The following is a 20,575-nucleotide window of genomic DNA, read 5'->3' on the forward strand; positions in this document are numbered from 1 at the left end:
AATGACTCTAGAATAAGTCAATAAATAAGTTATTTATGCATTAAACTATTATCTTAAATTCACTGGTATTAAGTAACTTTTGAGTTCACTTTCAATTTTTGAAATAGTAGTTTTTCGCCCAGGTGTCCCGCACCTTCACCATTACACTGACTGCCAGATGTCTTGGAAAGTTCTAGAATTACTTTCAATCGGTAAAGTGCTTTAGAGTACTTTATTTGGCTATTCTCCTGTCATTGGCCACACGGTCTGGAAATGGAGGTGCACCGCTCAAAATGGCACGTAAATGTGGATTTTGTTTCGCACTCATACAGTACATACACACAAAAGCATTTTCTGTTGAGAACCGTGCACTTTGCATTCCTTTCGCTCCTGTCACCTTCTCACCCTTCAATCACAGACTGATTTCATATTTCATTTCAAGCAGAAGACAATCTGCTTCACATCTCAGATCAGGATGGTCCAATATCACGTTGCATGCTTCACGAAATCTGGGCGGTGACCCTGCTAAATAATCCAGATGGGAAAAACAGAATGCTTTTTCACAGAATGCAGCTTCTAGTTAGCCCGAGAAGCAATATGCATTAAAATGTAATTTGCAGCAAAGTAACAGAGTACTAATGTCAGCAGAGGTAGTATATGCCTACTTCATATACAAGTAGTATGGAAAATGGATGTGTGGTTCACAGGATGGTACTTCTGATTGTTTTAGGTCTGTTAAGCTTCTCGAGCTCACGAGTCTTGACCCTGAAAGTTTTCCATGAATGGAAACACATGCATGGTGTCTTACTGTAATTGCATCACTGACCGCAGACATAAGGAAACATCATTATCTCCCAGACTGTCAACAGCAATTGTCCACTCAAAGCAGGATTGTTGCTTTAAATAAATCCACACACGGGCCTTAACCATATCACAGCCCGGTGCTGTGAACACAGGCACCAGCGAAGTGGGGCCTCAGAACACAGAGCCAACCCGCTTTCTGCAATTAACGAGCACGACGAGGGGAGGGATGTGTTGTCACACTGGCCAGATGTCGCCGAGCAAAAACTGCTTGCGGATGTTGATCTGCAAGTTGCATAAGTGATGGGACACAGAGGAGGGCGGTGGGATTAGCGCACGCTGCCAGTGATTGACAAGGTTTAACCCCCTTCCCATTCACTGCATAGCTCCTGTTTTCCCTGTTATAAACAGCACAAAGTAATCCGGCACACAGTGGGCTTCAAGGCCCCCTCTTCAGCATCATTACACACCATCTGAATGTATATCTTTGAGCTCTAAGTCTGTTAGATTTTAAACCTTATTTACATTACCAAGTGTGTTTGATGTTTTATTTTAGTTTCATCCAACCATCCATCCATCCATCCATCTTGCGTATTTTTGTAGTACAAGGTCAAAAGTTTGTGTTTCACCGAAAGCAAACTAAAACTTCTCCCAATTCACAGGTCTTGTCACTTCTGCTGAAGGAGTTCACTTTCAGTAGCGTTTGCAGTGGTACAACCCAAATGGCCCTTTACAGGCATTCTGTTCCTTCACTGGTCCATTTCCATGGAAACAGAAACCCATTGTCTTTTTCTGTATTTTTTTCCATGGACTTGTAGGAGACATACAGATGAAACAAAAAGACCACAAATGAGATGAAAGACAGAAGTTCACAAGAGCAGTTTAATACGAGTTACATCATGGCACCATGTGGCATAACAGTGTGGAGCCCATGTAACTTAGGCTCTGAGGACAGCACTGCCCTGGGGCACTGTCTGTGAACCTGTTGACCCCTGATGGGCCAGCTCTCTCAGTGCTGATTGGCCACACAGCACTAGCCAATCATCAGTCTTGGATGTGGACAAGCAGTATGATTATCAGTTTAAGACAGGGTGACCCCTGGATATTCCATCTAGAGGTACGGACCACGTTTGACTCACAACAATCCTCTGGAATTTAATTTTTTTATTGTTTTCCGAGCATTATTTCAGGTTGAGGGTGAGTCACAGACTCCTTAATTGTTTTTTTTTCCAGATTATTTGCCTAATAGCAACAAAGGATTCAAAACCCCTTCATGTGTAACCTCAGAACTCTAAATAGCCTCATTTTATTGAAATGCACCTCATTACCTGAGGCCACAAGAAAGAAATCTTCACACTCTCCAATTTTCAGATGCAGTGACAGCTGTTAACCAATATCCTAAACTCTTAAAAATAAATGAAACGCAATTATGTTTTTATAGGCCTATATTTGGCCCGGGGAATTCCATGCGATTCTTTGTAGCGTTACATTTCTTTGGAGTGTATTCAAACCATTCGCGATTTAATTACAAAGCCAGCTTCTTTCCAATAAATAATCTGTGAGGTATCCTTTGCTCAGATATTTATGAATTTTTCATGACTCATTTTTTCCTATAAATATTTCTTTTTGTAAGTTGTGCCTCATATAGCCTAAGGAATGGGAGAGCTGTACGAAGCAGAAACGACAGCCTCCCGTCTGTTTTCATACGTTGAACGAAGATACCCGGAAGTCCAGCAAAACCGCAAACGCCGCTTTTAAAAAGCTGCACCGAATGAACATGCTAGCTGGCTGTAGCTAATGGCACCGTAGCGTTCACACTATCGTTTAGTGCTGTTGTATTATTATCTGGCGACGTTATTAACGACCTGCTATTTAAGGTAAATGAGTGCTTTTGTAATTGTTTTTGTTTCCTTAAGACACACATTTCAATAATAGCTCGTCCAGTCCGATTAATGGCAAAATGTCCGAAGGGGTTCGCAAATATTTGTTATTTAAAAGCCACTTATCATGCCTCCCATCGCAAACATGAAATACAGTGCGACCCATCTGGGTCTGCTCGGTTAGGAGACCACCAAGTTTGCTCCAGATTTAGCAGGTCTCTTTGGAGAACATCTCAGCTTGAGATTATGATTTAAATACACAGGAATCTACATGGGTTTAGCTCGTGACGTGTGCCTGAGATTAATGTCTAAAAAGAGTGTAAAAACCGACGTTGGTTATTTTTACCGTAGCCAAACCAGTATCCAAGCAACTCGAATCAAGACACTCCCCAGCCCTCATGGTCCGTCGTTCTATTTTAATCATATGCGCGATATATACAGGCGAGTTTATCAGTCTGAATCGCGCAAAGAGGAAAAATAGGAGAAACTTGGCCTAAAGGAAATGCATCTGGTGATCTGATTTTTACAACTAACCTAATGCAGAGTACAGAGGTAGCCTAAGAGAGCTTCCTGATCACTGGCATCTGCTTTTTGTCTTGAACATGTCTGAGATTCAATTTAAAAAATCCCAAGTGAAGAGGGCAATAATTCTTAAATCAACTATTTATTTATTTATTTTGCATACGTGTCAGTTATATTTGTTGTTTTACTATTCAGTGTGCAGGACAGCCAGTTTCGTATTAAAGCCGGTGAGATGGGTGCGTATAGCAGGGCCTGTTAGCTCGCGAACCGTGTAAATAGCCCCTTGTGTAATTATTGTTGTAAATAGTTGTGCTGTGTCTTTGGTTTATTTAAGTGTTTTTACCTGTGTGTGCCCAGATTTGTGCCAGTTACTTGCGTGTTTCTGTGCCCTCTGTAAATAGTTACCGTGTGTGTGCCATACAGCGTATCAGATCTCCTTGTGTTTTCCAATTATATTATTTGTTTTGGTGTTTGTTTTTGGTCTTTTGAAGGGCTGTTATTAAGAAGTGATCTTGTTGAAACTCGCCATGTTGTGGCTGCTGTAATACATTGGTGGTGTCAGAAATAGGATGCCTGAAGCAATCCTGCTGGAGCCTGGTCTTCATACCATCGTTTGGCAGTCCTGCTCCAGCCTGGCAGACCTGCAGGCGGCCGTGGAGAAGTGGCGGTTTCACAGCAAGACCAGCACAGAAGAAAAAGCTCATCTGCTGGGGCTGCAGCAAGAGGGGGAACTGGCTTCTGCCCAAGCCTGTTGACAGACGCGGGGTTGTCAACTTTGGCCATCTGGCTGGTGTGAGATTTTCAATTCGAGACAATTCTGTACATGCATTTACATGTATGTAACAGTTTAATTACCTTGTAAACAGTCTGAAAGATTTACAAACTGATGTAGCTAATTTTAGGTTTATAATGGAATAATTCAGATTTGCTATAGCATCTCTGAAAACATGAGTGTCCGCGCCAGATGTGTGAGAGCTGGCAACCCTGCAGATGAGATAGCAGTAGTACTGTGAGGGAGGTGTTGTCCTATTCTTCTGAAGTGCTCTGGATTCATGCAGTGTGTCCTCGAGTTATTCCTGCCAGCATACTGGTCACCGATCTGAGACGATGTCGGTGACTAAAGAAGGCAGGGACTACTGCGGACTCCGAACACTCACCACCCATCGAGGGCTTCTGACTCTCCAGCTGCGATGAGCCTCAGTGTGACCCCAGCTACAACCGCAACCAGCAGAGGCAGCAGGCTGAGGCTGTTCTGCTCGGCCGCGAAGAGGCGTGCCGTAGATGGGAGGCCCAGCTGAATCGGGAGCTTTGCGAGTTGGACGAGCAGTGGGAGGCGGACCGGCAAGACAAAGAGTGGCTGCGTGAGTCCCGCAAAGCAGGAGTGGCATGAGTTGGAGCAGCTGTGCGACAAACTGACCAGCTAGGAGCAAGCGCGCGACAGCCAGAGGCAGTAGGCTGTTAGCCGAAGCTTCGCTACTTGGCTAGGGGGAGGTGTGTCGCAGCTTGGAGGACCGGAGAAGGGGTGGTGCTCCCTGGAGAAGCTGCCTGAGCAGCTAGCTTGTTAGCTTGGGGCAGGAGGCCAAGGAGGATACACTACTTTACCATGAGGGGGCATGCCTCACTCTGGAAGCCCAGCTGGCTGAGGAATGCCATGAGCTGGAGGAGCAGTGTGGCCAGTATCATCTGGACTTGGAGCTGCTGTGCCAGGCCACTCGATATGGGGAACAGGAGGGGCAGCAGGATCTCTCTAAGCTGTGTAAGGGGAAGGGGAAGGTGCCAATTGGGACCTGCAATGCCAGGACCCACCAGCAGCCCAGCGTCTGCCAGCCTCCCGGTCTCATCAGCCTTGCCAGTACTCACGAGAGGGCAGCTCCCCCCATCATCTGCACTGGTGGCTGCAACCGGACCACTAGGACTTGTTTCAGAACTGAGATTGGGACTGGGTGTGATCACTGGGATGGTCGACCTTTGAGGGGGGCCCAGTGTAGACCTCCTTGTGTTTCCCCGTTAATTGTGGTTCAGAGTGTGATTTCCATTTGTGTTAGACCTTTTAAGAGCTATCATTAAAGAGCCATCTTGTTGAAACTGTGTAGCCTTGTCTCATCCCTGCCACTGCGTTGCCTTGGTCTGCCAAGAGCTACAGTATATACTTCCAGGAAACGCACCAAAGAAGAAAATGAGCTGAAAGAGCACCTCCTAGACATCCGTTCAATATATGGCACAAAGGAAGCTCACTCAAATGAAGTTTTAATTCAATAGAAATACCATTGTTTTGTTCTCATCTTTCTCTCAGTGCAGTGGCTTGTGCATGCACAATGGATGCTGTGTATGAGAGGAGCTCTCATTAAACACCTAGCTATTTAATAGCCAGATGCATTATTTATGGCTAACTAGCTTTGGGCACCGACTCTATGTGCTTCCCCTGCTTATATGTCATTGCTGGCATTATGCGGCACAGCGGCAAGACTCATTTATGTTTGATGAGCCTGTTTTGCTGACGTCACGGTCCGCGGCCCCGGGAGCGTCTGTTGGGGCAGCCAGACAAGGTCTCACTTTAGTGAGGACGACACGGAGAGCTCAAGGCTACACTGCGTGTTGGGCGTCACTAGCAGTGCGTCAGTTCAGCCTCCGTGCTCTTGTATGTGGAATTAAAAAAAATGTTTTTCTGTGCACTTCAGGTACCAAAGTGCTTGTAACCAGAATGTTGCAGATTCAGTCCCAAGTTGAGACTCTGTTGTTCACCCTGAATTACTTTTGTAAATTAAATCCACCTGCATAACGAAAAAGCCGTTTTCTACAGCCTATGAATAATTGGGACTTATAATTAATAATTTTAATGAATTCTGAATTCCATAGACAAGATTTGTTAGTTTTCCTAAGAGCACATAGCTAATTTATGGAATCACTTATGAAGTTTGTGATGTAAGGAGAGAGAGCATTTGAAGACTCAGCTCCCATAAAAATAGAAATGGTCTGTAAGATCAACATCATTCAGGAGGGTTTGTTCTTTGTGGCCTTCAACATGCCCTCTATGGTGAGGAGCAGATCGAACTCCTTCCAGTAAAACACACCCACGCCACGACAGAGCCATCAAGACGGTTCATTAAGAAAACATGCACTCAAGCCTCTGCACCATTTTACAGGCATGTGCCGTTTTTTTGGGGTTGCTCTACTGCAGTGGTTCTTAGGCTTTTTTTGATCAAAGGACCCCCCCCCCCCCATGTTTGGGCCCCCCCTACACAGGTCATGATATTGTTTCCTTTTTATGTGTTCTGCAATGATGACAGCAATGGGTAATGTTTATTAATTTCACTCCACTACGTCCAACAACACATTTTAATTCACAGTTTATGACATTGCTTTTAAAACAGAAAGTTAATGTTTATGAACAAAGAAACTACATTTAAAAACTATTTGGCAAATGGCTCTAAGATCAGAAGCCTAAAAACCATTAAACGTGCGCTTAATAGCTTTCAACAATATAATGCAAACATTGCAAATTACAATATTTTTAACAATGTTTTGAAATTAAATTAACCAAGTAGCAATGACCCTCCGTCAGCTTCCCCGTGAGATGCTGCTGACTGAGTGCTTTGATTTTAGCTGTGAATTCTGGGATTCTGTGTAATGTTATGACCAAAGCTCTCACGTTCTTTACAACCAGGACGGCATGCTATTAGCTTCTAATAAAATGCAATCATATTGCAGAGCTAGCAGAGTAGATTCTCTGTTGGGTCTTTTGGCAAGGCCCTTAAACCTAATTGTTCCAGGGACTGTCTGTTTCTCAGTTGTATATTACTTTGGGTAATAATAAATAATGCATTTGGTATGCACATTGTTTTGAGTGATTCTTGATCTTTGTCTGAATTTTACCTACGATTCTTAGATTATGGTTTGTGGCTCTTATGCCAGAGTATGATTTAGTAAACTTGCTAACTCTTCACTCAGACCTAAGCCCCACAAACTAGCTACAGAAAAACCACTGTTCAGCACAAATGCAACATTATCTAATATGAAGGTCTTATTTACATAGAATAGCTGAATTATACTGACGAGCATTTAACATTAGACAGAAAGATGTTATCCTAGCAGTGCACCTGCGTGACGTGGCTTCACCACTTGTAGAATTTTACAAAAGTAGTATAATAACAGTATTGCTTGCACGATAACTTTCAGGTACAACGAAGGGCACAGTGACCAGGTGGATGGATGGCGTCAGAACACTTCCTCAATCTTTTGCCTTCTCCCTCTTGCTGATTGTGCTCTGCAGCTGTCATCGAGATGCACATGAATTTTTCATCCTCCTATCTGTGGCGTTCTTTTTGGACTGAGCTTTTTTCGTCCCTCTCCTTGAGGGGACCACCCACCCTTTACATCTTGCTTCACCCTTAGTCATCTTCCTTCCCTGATGCGAGGAGGGGGACACAGATTTCCCCAGGTGCCCCTCAGGACCGTAAATGCTGTCGCAGGTTTCATCCACATACCAAATCGTCTACTATCCTTAATAGGGACAAAATTCATTTTTCCATTAGGAAATGAGGAAGTATGTTCAGGTGGTACTTATAGAGAACAACTGTCGTTTAATTAAGTGTCCTCAATTCTGTAATCTTTTGTGTAACAAAAACGTCACATGTCTGATCATCTTTATTAATGTTCCAGGCCAGCACGGTGGCTTAAAACTGTTTTCAAGAAATAGTCATTGTTGAAATTGATTTGTTCATCATTAAAATATTTTTACTGAACTAAATAACAATAATATATCATCCTACTGGCATGTGACAAATTCAGCATATTCCAGATTTATTTAACTGATATCAAATATCTTTAAGTGGAGAGCAAATTTCCCAAACTCACTCCATTATTTGTTGTTTTTTGAGATGAGACTGCCACAGACCTACAGTCAGGCTTCCTCGTCATGTGTCACAGCATTGGGGATCAAATCTTACCCATTCCTCATGTAATCCGACAAAGAACTTTCATTAAATGTCCAAAACTCACAAAGTGCACAGAAATCTTCTCAAAAAAATGATCTTGCAGACTGAGTGAGTTTTGGACACTTGATCTTCAGCTCTGGTTACCATATTTAGGTAATTGATTTACCATGAATGGAATCATTTGGAGATAAATTTTAGGTTGAAGCAGCATGTGTATTTGTGAGCATTGACAAATGATGTAACTTAAAATACTATGTGATACATCATTTAGTGCACAGTTTATACCATAATTCAGTGGTTAGGAACATTTTTCTCCCCAGAAATTCACTCTGTAACCTGACAGTTTAACGCAGGCTGTCACCCGGACCTCTCTCGAGTATCCCATAAACAGCATTAGACAGAACACAACTATGATGAACAGAAGAAGATTCAACACTTTCCACAGTAAATGAAACACACTGCAGACAGTGTGAACAGGAGGGCTAAAGGGCCTACAGAGAGTGAGAATTAATCAATCACTGATACAATCAGTCAGGGAAAATGGATTGTGATTCATGAATGTAAATATACTGATAAAACAGTAAATATAATTGGTAATATATAAACAATAACTTATTTATCTATGACCTGACCCACTGAAAATGACCGCTCTGCATGTTTTGTGTGCTCGTCAGCGCTTGTTTTTGTTCGACAGACAAAGCAGGACGGCTATTCTGTGGCAGGCACTGCTGCTCTTAATTTGCCTATTCAGAATGGCACGGAAAGCGATTTCCTGGCATTAAACGCCGCCGAGGAATAGAGGAATACAGTCTGTTGTCAACAGCAGCGCGCCCTGCCAGCGTGCTCGAGTGACAGCGGAGGGGAAACATCTCAGCTGACGCCGCCCTGCGTCAAACGCGACAATTAAATTTTTATCCTGCTTTACTTCACCGAGATCATTTGGGATTAACACCGGCCCGGGTTTACTGCTCCGGGTGCCAAATGAATTTAGGCCCATAACAGAGAGGTTCTACCTCATTATGTGTTTCAGCACAGAAGAAAAGATGGGAAATGTTTTAGCATGTTTTAGCATGTACAGCTAGAATGCGATATTAGCCATCAGTGGAGGATTCATCTTGGCTGATAAAGTATGTTCTGTCCCGGCTACATTGTTCATTTAAATACGATGGCCAATCTTATCCGCAAAGGGCCGGTGTGTATGCAGGTTTTCGCTGCAACTCCCTAATTAAATTACTAATTAGAGGACTGATTGGCTGAAGAGTCCTCACACCTGGGTTTGAACAGCTGACCCAAAAGGTTTTCCCAAAAACCTGCATACACACCGGCCCTTTGTGGATAAGATTGGCTACCCCTGCTCTAGACAAAGACCTTTTTGCCTATTTACAATAGCTACATATTGGGGCACAGTAGGGGCAAGGATACCTTGGCAGATTCAGGCAGCCCCAAAATATGTAAAGTTATGAATTTATTAGGTGACATTTTATCAGGGGGGCTGGAATTTCTACCAACCCCCCAGTCTTCCTATGACAAGTGGCCCATACTTACACTGGCAGTCTTAGTAGTGTGCATTTAACCGTGCCTTTAAACATTATGCTACCCCCTGGAAAGAAAATGGTGATTCTATAAAAACGTGTGTATAAAATAATGTAATTATGCTCTTACTTATGTATTGATTATCCACAAACTAAGTCTTAATTACATACTGATCTCATGTTTCTTCATCATTAATGAGTCGTGATGCATCTTTTTTTTTATCTCATGTAGTGACTATTATTTGTACTTCAGAAGTAACTGAGTTACTAATAAGTATTTGTGCCCCTCAAGTAATGTGTTACCCCTTTTATTTTGGACTGCTATTATTGCTCATTGCAATACTCTTTCTCATATATTTCAGTTATTTACTGATGACTGAGTGCAGTACACACATATATATTCCATATGCATTTTTTTATAAGAATTATTTACGTATGTAAGCCTAAATGTGCATGAAAATGCTATGATTGTAAGTTATTTATGTTCCGGAATCTGTTACTAAATTTCCTTGTACTTGTGTGACCCACTTGCAGAATGACAAATAAAAATCCTTGATCCTTGTGGATGACATGGGTAATTTGTAAATATGAATCTCATTTGCAGTTACACAATGTCATTGATGTTCATTTATTTATATTAATATACAATACAGTGCAAAAGCCTTACGCAGTCAGAGACAATGCTTAATGTTATCTTATCTGGGTAGTAAGTGTAAATTTGCTCAGAAAAACAATTTAACATTAGAATACATGCAAAGGAACAATAATAAAATAATAGTAACAAATGGCAGGGATTTCTTCTGTTCTCCAAAACATTACTGATATCCTGATCGCTAGATGAACACCGCTTCATTTCCCAAAGCTCTCCGCAGGGGCACCCCAGACATTCCATATGTCTGTTAAATTTACCACCAGCTCACATGAATTAATTAGCTTAATCAGATAAATAACGTGATGGGGTACTGATTACCCAAACATTGTACAATAGTGGCTGACAGACACATGAGTATATAGGGTAGTTGCAGCAAATACTGAGATGATTTCATGGAAACTTTTGAAATGGCTAAGCCAACATAGACATAATACCGTAGTTTTCAGCTAAAATCAATACTATAGGTGACATAGGCAGCCGCCTAGGGCACTGACTCCTGAGGGGGGGGGTTCCAACTTGCCAGCCAAGTTCAATTTGCCTTGGACATGGGGCACCGGCAGTGATGCTCATTTAGGGTGCCACATCAGCTAGGACTGGTACCAATTAAAATGAAGATCATTTGAACATAACTTCCAGTTTGCCTACGACTGTTTCAAGGTGCTGCATCTAATGCTTATTCCTGAAAGTAAGAATTCTGCATCACAGTAGCCTGGTGCTGCTGGTCTTACTGCCTTTGTGGTCTTACTGTCTTTGTGGTCTTACTGCCTTTGTGGTCTTAGTGCCTTTGTGGTCTTACTGTCTTTGTGGTCTTACTGCCTTTGTGGTCTTACTGTCTTTAATCGCTTTTGATCTGTTTTTCATTATACAGTTAATCATTTTCAGCTACACTTTTTACTGTTGACACTCTTTATTGTACGTTTCTTTTCATTATCACAGGAACAGGCCTCACAGATGAACACTGTACTTCCTGTTTTACGCTTGGCATTGGCATCTATCAAGGACACAGTGATCTGATTCGCCTGTTTTCCAATGTGTCTCATTTACAAGCTATGGGGAAATGGGCAGTGCCCTGAGAATTTCTGTTTAATGGTCTGCTGCCCTCGTCCTTTGTGGCCAATGAGGGTTGGTCTGAGTGTCCCTTGACAAATCATCCATAGGTGATCATGCTGCTTCAGCCACAGGTCAGGGGTGATGCGCAGTGTGTTGTAATCTCCATAACCTCTACTGGGCTGGACCGGAGCACATAACCAGGAGTGCCCCCCCCCCCCCCATCAGATTTAGCTTTCCAGTAAAGGTGTGTGCTTTTCAGTGGAGAATACTAATATTTCAGTATTTATAACTAGAAAACTGTCAATCTTAATCCCCTTTGTGGGGATCGTGGTTTTCTGAAGAGCCTGAACAAGTGCTTTTGGAAACTGCATGAGGAAGCACACTATAAACAAATATAAATATAATCATTTAATGACAGATTTAGAGACTGGTTGGCTTGGTGCCTTGTTGCTCCAGATGTGTACACTTTGCTTTCTGTGTGATCCATTCCATTATGCAGTTATGTGATTCGCCCTTAGACAATGTGTGTATACTGGGGCCCTGCTAGAGATTTCGGGCCCCATTAAAACATCATATTGGGCCCTTTTAGGGCCTCGTTCACTCAGGAGCCCTTGGAATGGTTTCCCTTCCTTTACAGTGCACCTATGTGTGCTGGAGTGTGTGTGGGGGGATTAGGGTTATATTACATTGTGGAGACTAAATGGCTACCATAATGTAATAATTTCTGAAGTTGTGGGGACTATTTTCCAGGTCCCCACAAAGATCTGTGAATGCAATCAAAAAAGTAAAAATGTCAAAAGTCTTGTATTTTGTTTGGTTACTTATCGTTAAGGTTAGGGCTGGGTAGGGGTAAGGTCGTTATGTTGGAATTAGAGTTTTCCTCATATAAATGAATGGAGAGTCCCCACAGAGATATAATACCAAACCTCGGTCTATGTGTGTGTGTGTGTGTGTGTGTATCCCACCCCAGTATGTATTCTGACTAGTTACTTGGGATTTGCCTCTGGCTCATTGCTTCCATGCACAGGATACGAGGTCCTGCGAGAAGTAAGGAAATGATTTTGTGATGCGGTTTGTCCGCCTCCACGTCACGGGTCTGTCGTCTCCTTGCAATGTGACCATTCCGCGTGAGAGACCTGAAGCCGTCGTCGCCGTTTACAGACGGCGCTCTTTCGTTCTGTCATGGCTTTTAGGCCCACCTTCCTTTGCTCCTGCTTCAGAAATGAGATCAGACTGGGGGAGGGGGGGGCATGCACGTGGCTCAGAGAGAGCTCTTGATTATCAGGTGAGCTATGTATTGCATCAGGCCCGCCTGGTGGGGGGGGCTGCCGAGGGCATCCTGCAGTGGTCACCCAAGCCATATGTTGCTGTCTGGCTCCAGCTGCTCCTGGCAGGCTCATGAGGGGGTCCCAGGGGACTGGGGGGCGGGGGAGGGGGGGGGGTGTGGGACAGGCTGACACCCACCACCTCGTCCATCCCCTCTCTCTTGACACGTGTGGGCACTTGCCCAGTTTTATTTTAGCTTCAGAGCCTCAGGTGTTTCCGTGGTGACGCCGCCACGCCGGGCAGTGTGGCGCCCTGGATGTGCCCGGCTCCCGGCGAGGCTCCACGTCAGCACGCCGGCACCCAGCTGTGCCGACTGTGTGTGCGTAAGCCTGTCGCTCGCTTGCTGCCTCCGTCCCATTGGCTCGATCGGGTGCGATCAAAAAGGTACAGCAATGTCGTCCGTGAGAACGCTGATGTGATGTCGTGTTTTTTCACTAAGAGGTACGGTCTCAGTGCTCACGTACAACCTGATTAAAAGGTGTTCTAGCATCCTGCTGCAGTATCTGTGTGTATCCAGCTGCAAACTCACTGCGAACAAAACCAATATTTAATCACACTCCAGAGCCCAAAATAACTCAAACGGGCTGGTCGATAAACAGTGCCGCGGCAACTCGAACCAGAAGCTTGTCGAGAAATGTGTTGGGACTGGTTTCAGAAAGCGCAATGACGGACTTTAAAGGCAAGTGGCGTTATAGCCTCATGTTGCCAGGGCTGGGGGGGTTTGAATCCCATCCTCAGAGCTGCATGTGGAGTGCCCACGTTCTCTTGTGTTTGCTAGGTTTCCTTCCACAATCCAAAAAAAAATGTAAATCAAATTTTAAAGTCGCCTGTGGTTATGTGAACTGCTGTCATTGCTCGTACTGCGTGAGTGCAGGTCCTCCTATGGGCTGACATCATTCCCTGTGCACGCTGGGATATACTCCTGGACCACTGCGCCCTTACTGGAGGCACAGTATAGAATATGGAGTGATAGATGGGTGAATATTTAATGGTGATGCTCAAATCTTCCGACAGGTTTCAGATCCTGAGCCTCCTTGGCTTCGTGATGTTTCTCGCACGCTTTCCCTGCTCTCCTCGTTTCTGGCCTGACTCCTTTGTTTATACCCATGTGACAGAGAGCTGCACACGCTCAGTTTGGGCCCGTGAAGCAGCGGCAGTGTGAGCGGGACACACGGGGAGCGTGTCAGTGTCACACCGTCGATGGGCAGCCGCCACACAGCAAGCAGCCAGGCCGCGGACGGCTATCTTGTGAAAAAACAATCTTTCCAAGCGCTGTTGTCACAGTGGGACAGTTGGCACGGACACTGACACACGTGTGTAAACAGGGCTGGATAAAATGCCAGAGGGACACAGACTCAGTGTGCGATGTGCGATTTTAATGTGCTTTTTCTCTAGCCTTTTCCACTTCACACGCATAGGACACCGTAAAAACAAACATGATATTTCACAATATTTTACTCTCCAGCATTCTGATACTTTGGCATTTCACAGGCAGGTTTGAAATGTACTGTTCTTGTCTCTGTGGACCATCCAGAAACAAGAAGACTTTATTATTTAGTGACCTTTCAGGAATACCAGGGATATACTGGTTTGGTGTATCAGGACCAGCCCCCGCACCTCCATTTCCCCCCCCCCCCCCCATCGATGGGCAGCCCCCCCCCCCCACACACACACACACACACACACACACACACGCTTGTATTCGTACGTTTGTGAGGACCATCCATTCATTTCTATGGGAAAAACCCTAATCCCAATTACGACACCTTAACCCCTACCCATCCCTAACCTTAACCATAAGTAACCAACTCAAATACAAGTATTTTGGTATTTTTAGTTTTTTGATTGCAGTCACAGATTTTTATAAAATTGAGTTTAGAAAACAGGTTTGTATCACATTGTGGGGACATTTGGTTGCGCACACAAATACACATACAAACACACACACACACTGTGGGCAAATTGAGGATGCCAGCATGATCCTGGGCTGTGGGCAGGAGCCCCATAATGGGGGGGGGGGGGGAGTGACAGAGGCCCTGAAAATTCTGGAACATAATTGGATTGGTCAGGGTTGGGGGCCTAAGACAATATGCTGTCATTGGGCCCATATTCTCTAGTGACCTCCCCCCCCCCCCAGGCTGTGGGATAAAACCCTCAGAAACCCAGAAAAAGCCCATAGAAGATCAGGAAGCTGGAAAACATGACCCACACGGAGCAGAGGCCAGATTATAACCCCCAACACTGCAGGTGTGGCCAGGGACACCTAACAGGACATTTTTACAAAAACTCCAAAACTGAAATGTGCGGATATTGAGCTGCTGACAATGTGGCGAGGACCGGACCTGTCCGCTGAAAGTCCGTGAGAGAAGCTGTGGGCTGAGGAAAGCGGGCCGTCGGCGTGCAGCCAGACCAGCGATGATGCGATGTGGCACATAGTCATTAGGGGTCGGCAGCTGGAAAGCAGGGCTTCACAAAGAATCGCCGTCTTTCCCTAACGCCGCTCACATGGCAGGACACGTGAGCACGGGCCCCGGCAGGTATCATGGGGGATCTAGGCCACACCCCCATTTTGTTTTTACCAACACCAAGCCCTCTGTACAGAACGCGCACCACACTGCCAGTTGTTCCATATTCACACATTGCAATTTCGGCATTTATGTAGATTGTCCGTGTGCATCAATGTTTTGAGTACACAGCAGTCCAATGTACCTGCAGCATGCTAGCACAACAGGGACCCGCAACTATTTTTCACAGAGGGCCAAATTCCATTAGCAACACAAGGTCAACTGCATCCGAAAAAATTTGCAGGTGGGCGGGGGGGGGCGGCTTTGGTGGGGGGGGGGGGATTGGTACCGATCACTAGATTCGGATTCAATTGTGTACTTCACCTGTGTTGATGTGAGCTCCTCAAGCAATGAGTCCAGAACGACCTTCTTCCCCTGTAACTCAGCAATCCAGTATCTGCAGAATGGCTGATGGACATGATCTGCTACAGGACACGGGACCTAATTATGTCAAGAAAAGCAGGGGACAGTCAGCCACACATGCCTAGCTTTTCATTGTCCTGAAACGTAGGAAGGCCTTAGCATTGGCTCCGTCCAATCGGGAGCTTTCATATATAATAATAACAAACTGTATTTATTGACAGCATTGGACTTACATGCAATTGGCCAATTTTCTGCATGATTTGCTGTTGGGTCTCTGATCTTTGGACGCAGCAGTGATGAGGGATGATACTTACGTTTTTTTATCAGCAACATTATGTTCCCTCCTGTGTTTTCTTAAGCTTCCCGTCTTAAGCCACCCGACACCTTGCAGGTAAATCTCCTTATCAGTGCAGAGGCACCGTCATGACATCATCTCTAACCATTTCATAGTCCAACACGAGTTACACAATACAAGCAGTCTTAGAAATCATAAACAGTCCTTCAACAGTGAGAGTATACTGTGCACATCATACACAGAATTGTTTTTATATTTTATTCAACATCCACATCCTTGTTTAGTGGTTACTATTGGATCCACCCAAACCAAGCTGGCTAGTCAGCTGTGCCTTGGTACCTGTGTACTTGTGTCTTCCAGCACTAGTGATAACTTTGTTCCACTCACTCTTTTCTGCTGAAGTCATCATCACCATCAAGGGGACTTGTGATCCATCACAAGCTCCCATAGCCTTTGCTTGCTGAATCTTACTCTGAACATTGATTCACTAACTACTAAGATAGCTGCTTGCTCAGAGGCTTGCTTATAGTGCGAAGCACAGAGTAATTTGAAAAAGAAAACAACCCATAACTTTCTCTTTGACTTGCAGCCCTTACATTGTGTAGTGTCTGTATTGCAGAGGGCTAACGCCGTAAACTTCTAAACGGACATATTTGCATGCATTTATTTAGAAGATGCATTTTTCCAAAGTGACATAAAATTCACAAAAAAGGAAGCTTGTCCCTAAAGCAATTATAGTGAAAGGCCTTGCTCTGATACCCAACAGTAAAATCACTCTGCCAACCACAGGATTTGAACCAACGCCATTCCGATCACAGGGATGTAACCCACAGAGCCACGCAATGCTCTGAGATCTATGATACAGATAGATGCAGATATAGATTTTGTAGATTGTAAAACCAGATTATGGTTCATGTGCGACACACATTTGCCTGTGATTATTTGAGTACGTCGTCTGATATTTTCCAAAACATTCACAGTCACATGATCAGAAATGAAAGTTGTGTCCAATCTCCTCCCTTGTCTGCATTGGACAGTGTTGATTTTCGAAGCCTCGGGCCTCAGTACAGAGAAATGTGACGCCACATTAGGGCTGCATCTTTAATTCATGTGTGATGCACATTGATCACAATTCAGAGGGTAAAATGTAATATACCGGCATCCAAAAGCCCTCACAGCAATCTCAGCAGCATTGGGGGACGCAACTGAGAGATGGGTGGGAAAGGCGGATTCGGCAAGATGCAAATCAAGCTGTTTCATCTTCTGTGGTGTGGTTTCTAGATTTGGGTGGTGTTATTCAGAATGAAAGGCATAGACATTATGAAAGCTGGAAATGTTCATTCACCTTTTTCAAGATTGTGGCAGCATGTCTGTCAGGATCAGGTTCACAAGCAGAACTGGTGTAGAGTCCATTGGGGTCAGGGCTGGTTTTTAACCAGGAACTTAAGTATTACCTCATCAGGACTCACCTGGGGAGTTTAAGTCACGTTTACCTTAAGTTATCAAAATAATTTTATATATCTTGTGGAATTTACTGGCATAATTTTAGTGTCCTGTTTCTGGTGACTTTAGCTGTCAAATGGTTCTGAATTTATAGAAGTGGAAAGTTCAGGTCTGGAAAGTACAAATTCGGACCAAGATTTTGTTTCAACCAACCAAAGAACACAGCCATGAATAAAGAATGGCACCAAAACATCCTCTAAGAGCAACTTCTCACAACCATCCAAGAACAGTTTGGTGATGAACAATGCGCCTTTTCCAGCATGATGGAGCACCGGGCATAAGGCAAAAGTGATAACTAAGTGGCTCGGGGAACAAAACATCGACGTTTTGGGTCCATGGCCAGGAAACTCCTCAGACCTTAATCCCATTGACAACTTGTGGTCAATCCTCAAGAGGCGGGTGGACAAACAAAAACCCACAAATTCTGACAAACTCCAAGCATTGATTATGCAAGAATGGGCTGCCATCAGTCATTTTTTGGCCCAGAAGTTGATTGACAGCATCAATCAGGGTGAATTGCAGAGGTCTTGAAAAAGAAGGGCCAGCACTGCAAATATTCACTCTTTGCATAAACTTAATGTAATTGTCAATAAAAACTTTTGACACTTATGAAATGCTTGTAATTATACGTCAGTATACCCTAGAAACATTTGACAAAAAGATCTACAAACACTAAAGCAGCAAACTTTGAGAAAACCAATACTTGTGTCATTCTCTAAACTTTTGGCCACGACTGTATAAAGAGTCACAGTCACAGAGGACTCAGCTGGTTGGTTGAAACAAAACCTTGGCCTGGATTTGCACTTTCTGGGCCTGAACTTTCCACCCCTGTGAATTTATACCACTGCTCTTTAATGTGTTTCTCATAGTTGTGAATAAATTTGTCTCCAACCTCCAAACGTAATAACAGAACCGAAATAGCATTGATAACAAATTTAATCTGCACCCCTGTCCTCACCTGTGGTCATGAGCCGTGGATAATGCCAGAAAGAACAAGGTCACAGGTACAAGCTGCCCAAATGATGTTTCTCCGCAGGCTTGCTGGAGTCACTCTCCGTGACTGGATGAGAGCTCAGCGATTCAAAGGGGCCGGGAGACCGAACCACTGCTCCTCTGGATCACAGGCAGCCAGCAGAGGTAGTTCAGGTGTCTGATAAGGATGCCGCCTGGATGCCCACCATGGAAGCTGATTCAGGCACACTAAGGGCCACCAGAGGGACATACATACCAGCATTGCACAGGGACCCCATAATCTACCCCCTGCATGGGGGCCCCATAATCTACCACCAGCATGGGGGCCCCATAATCTACCACCAGCATGGGGGGCCCATAATCTACCACCAGCATGGGGACCCCATAATCTACCACCAGCATGGGGGCCCCATAATCTACCAACAGCATGGGGGGCCCTTAATCTACCACCAGCATGGGGGCCCCTGGTGACATTTTGCATGTGGGCCCAGAATTCCTAGCTATGGTCCTGGACGCTCCCCATGGAGCAGAGACTCCGGGAAAGACACGGGACACGCCGGAGGGATTATATTTCTCAGCAGATTCCCAAAATGAGCTAGAGTCTGTGGTCATGGAAAAAGACATGTGGTCTGATTGGCTGTGCATGTTGCCATGTGACCCTCAGCAGGCAAAATAATGATGAATGAATTAAAGATGAAACTGCCTCCAATTAGCATCTGTAGCCACTTTATTAAGAAGCTAAATTAAAATAAGGTAAAAGACACTATCTGTCACGCCCCGCTCCGTCCGCTCCCGATGTGTGCCACGCCCACCTCGTTACCTCGTGTTCAGCCCTAATTGTGATCGCCTGTGTCCTGTTAAGTCTAGCTTGTCTTGTGTATTTAGTCCTCGTCTGAGTCAGTCTTCCCCAGACTTGTCATTGTAGTGTCCGTCGATGTCCCTGCCTGTCTGTCTCTCGAGCATTAAAACCCCGTTTGTACTCGACTTCCTGGCTCCGTTTCCCTGCTTCTCGGATCACCGGAGCCCGATCGTGACACTATCTTTGGTGGGTGGCATCTGGGGGGCACAATGGCCCACGACTGTCCCCCCATGACCCCGACCCTTAACTGATGTCTTTCATTAAATCTCAGCAAACAGCCTGGAGAGATGTTTCTACCTAAACCTGCTACCCTTCTGCCATATAGAAGCCCCCTCATCCCATCTTCCCACGCTGCCGCTCTTTTCCCCAAGTCTTCCCCACTCCTGCTTTCTCACATCCCCTTCTCTCGTTCCCTGGTCCCCGTTCTTTGCCGACCAGCCAAGAGCCACGTCGATACGAGCAGCTGAGGTTCGGCATGAAGGCTGAGGGAAAAGCCTGGAACTGAAAGCAAACCGTCCAATCAAAAGCCAGACCCACAGCCCTCACATCTGCGCTGCTGAAGTTAAATGGGTGTGTTAAGTAAACATAACAAGTGGCATAAATCTCAAGAAGCCCTTTAATCCTACTTTAAGGAAAGAGTATTTTTAAATGGAGCATGTTGGGACTGTTTTGACTCATCTTTGTTACAGGTGATATTTCTGTTATAAGGGAAGGTATTTGAGTGGTGGGGCTTTTCCCGTTCTGTCAGTCAAAGCCTTTGTACCATCAGCCAGACTAAAACGCAATTAGGATAAATCAGGGTGACACCACAGCGAAGAAATTAGGGCGAAATTCTGAATATAACGAGCGGCCCTATTATGAGGTGAAGTGAAAAGCGAGCACAAGCAATTTATGTCCATTGTGCGGCTGGGCGCTTGGCGGGCCAATCAGATTACTCATGCACCCGCTCACGTCTCTCCTATTGATTTCCCACGCAGAGAGTATGTGAGCTGTGACGCTTTATTTAGACAGTCAATTTTCAGGGAAATTGCGAAAGCCCCCCCACCCCAAAAGAGAACCTTTTCACACCCCTGTCATCCATCAGGCGGTTCAAGCCTCTGTGGGCCACACTGGAGGGGGGGGGGGTTATCTTGGCACAGTCCCGAAAGCTAACAATCCCAATGGATCACAGGAAGGAATTTAGATTTTGGCTTCACCTGAAGCACCAAAACCAACTCTGGTTTGGTGATACACATGGAAAAAAGTGGTGACACAACAGAGAACAGTGAACAGCAAAACAAGTCATTTTGGGCTGTACATCAGTTACGAATTACTCAGGTTTTACGTCGGAACCACGTCTGGCT

At 44.7% G+C, this 20,575-nt stretch overlaps 1 long non-coding RNA gene across 1 annotated transcript; it reads left to right on the plus strand.

The window, feature by feature from the left end:
* Nucleotides 1-2,551: 2,551 nt before the first annotated feature.
* On the plus strand, nt 2,552-5,267 carry LOC111858326 (uncharacterized). Its single transcript, XR_002841559.2, has 2 exons — nt 2,552-2,657; nt 3,674-5,267. It is a non-coding gene; the product is annotated as an uncharacterized lncRNA (long non-coding RNA).
* Nucleotides 5,268-20,575: the final 15,308 nt, after the last annotated feature.

Source organism: Paramormyrops kingsleyae, chromosome 16 (assembly GCF_048594095.1).
Source record: "Paramormyrops kingsleyae isolate MSU_618 chromosome 16, PKINGS_0.4, whole genome shotgun sequence".
Classification (NCBI taxonomy): Eukaryota; Metazoa; Chordata; class Actinopteri; order Osteoglossiformes; family Mormyridae; genus Paramormyrops; species Paramormyrops kingsleyae.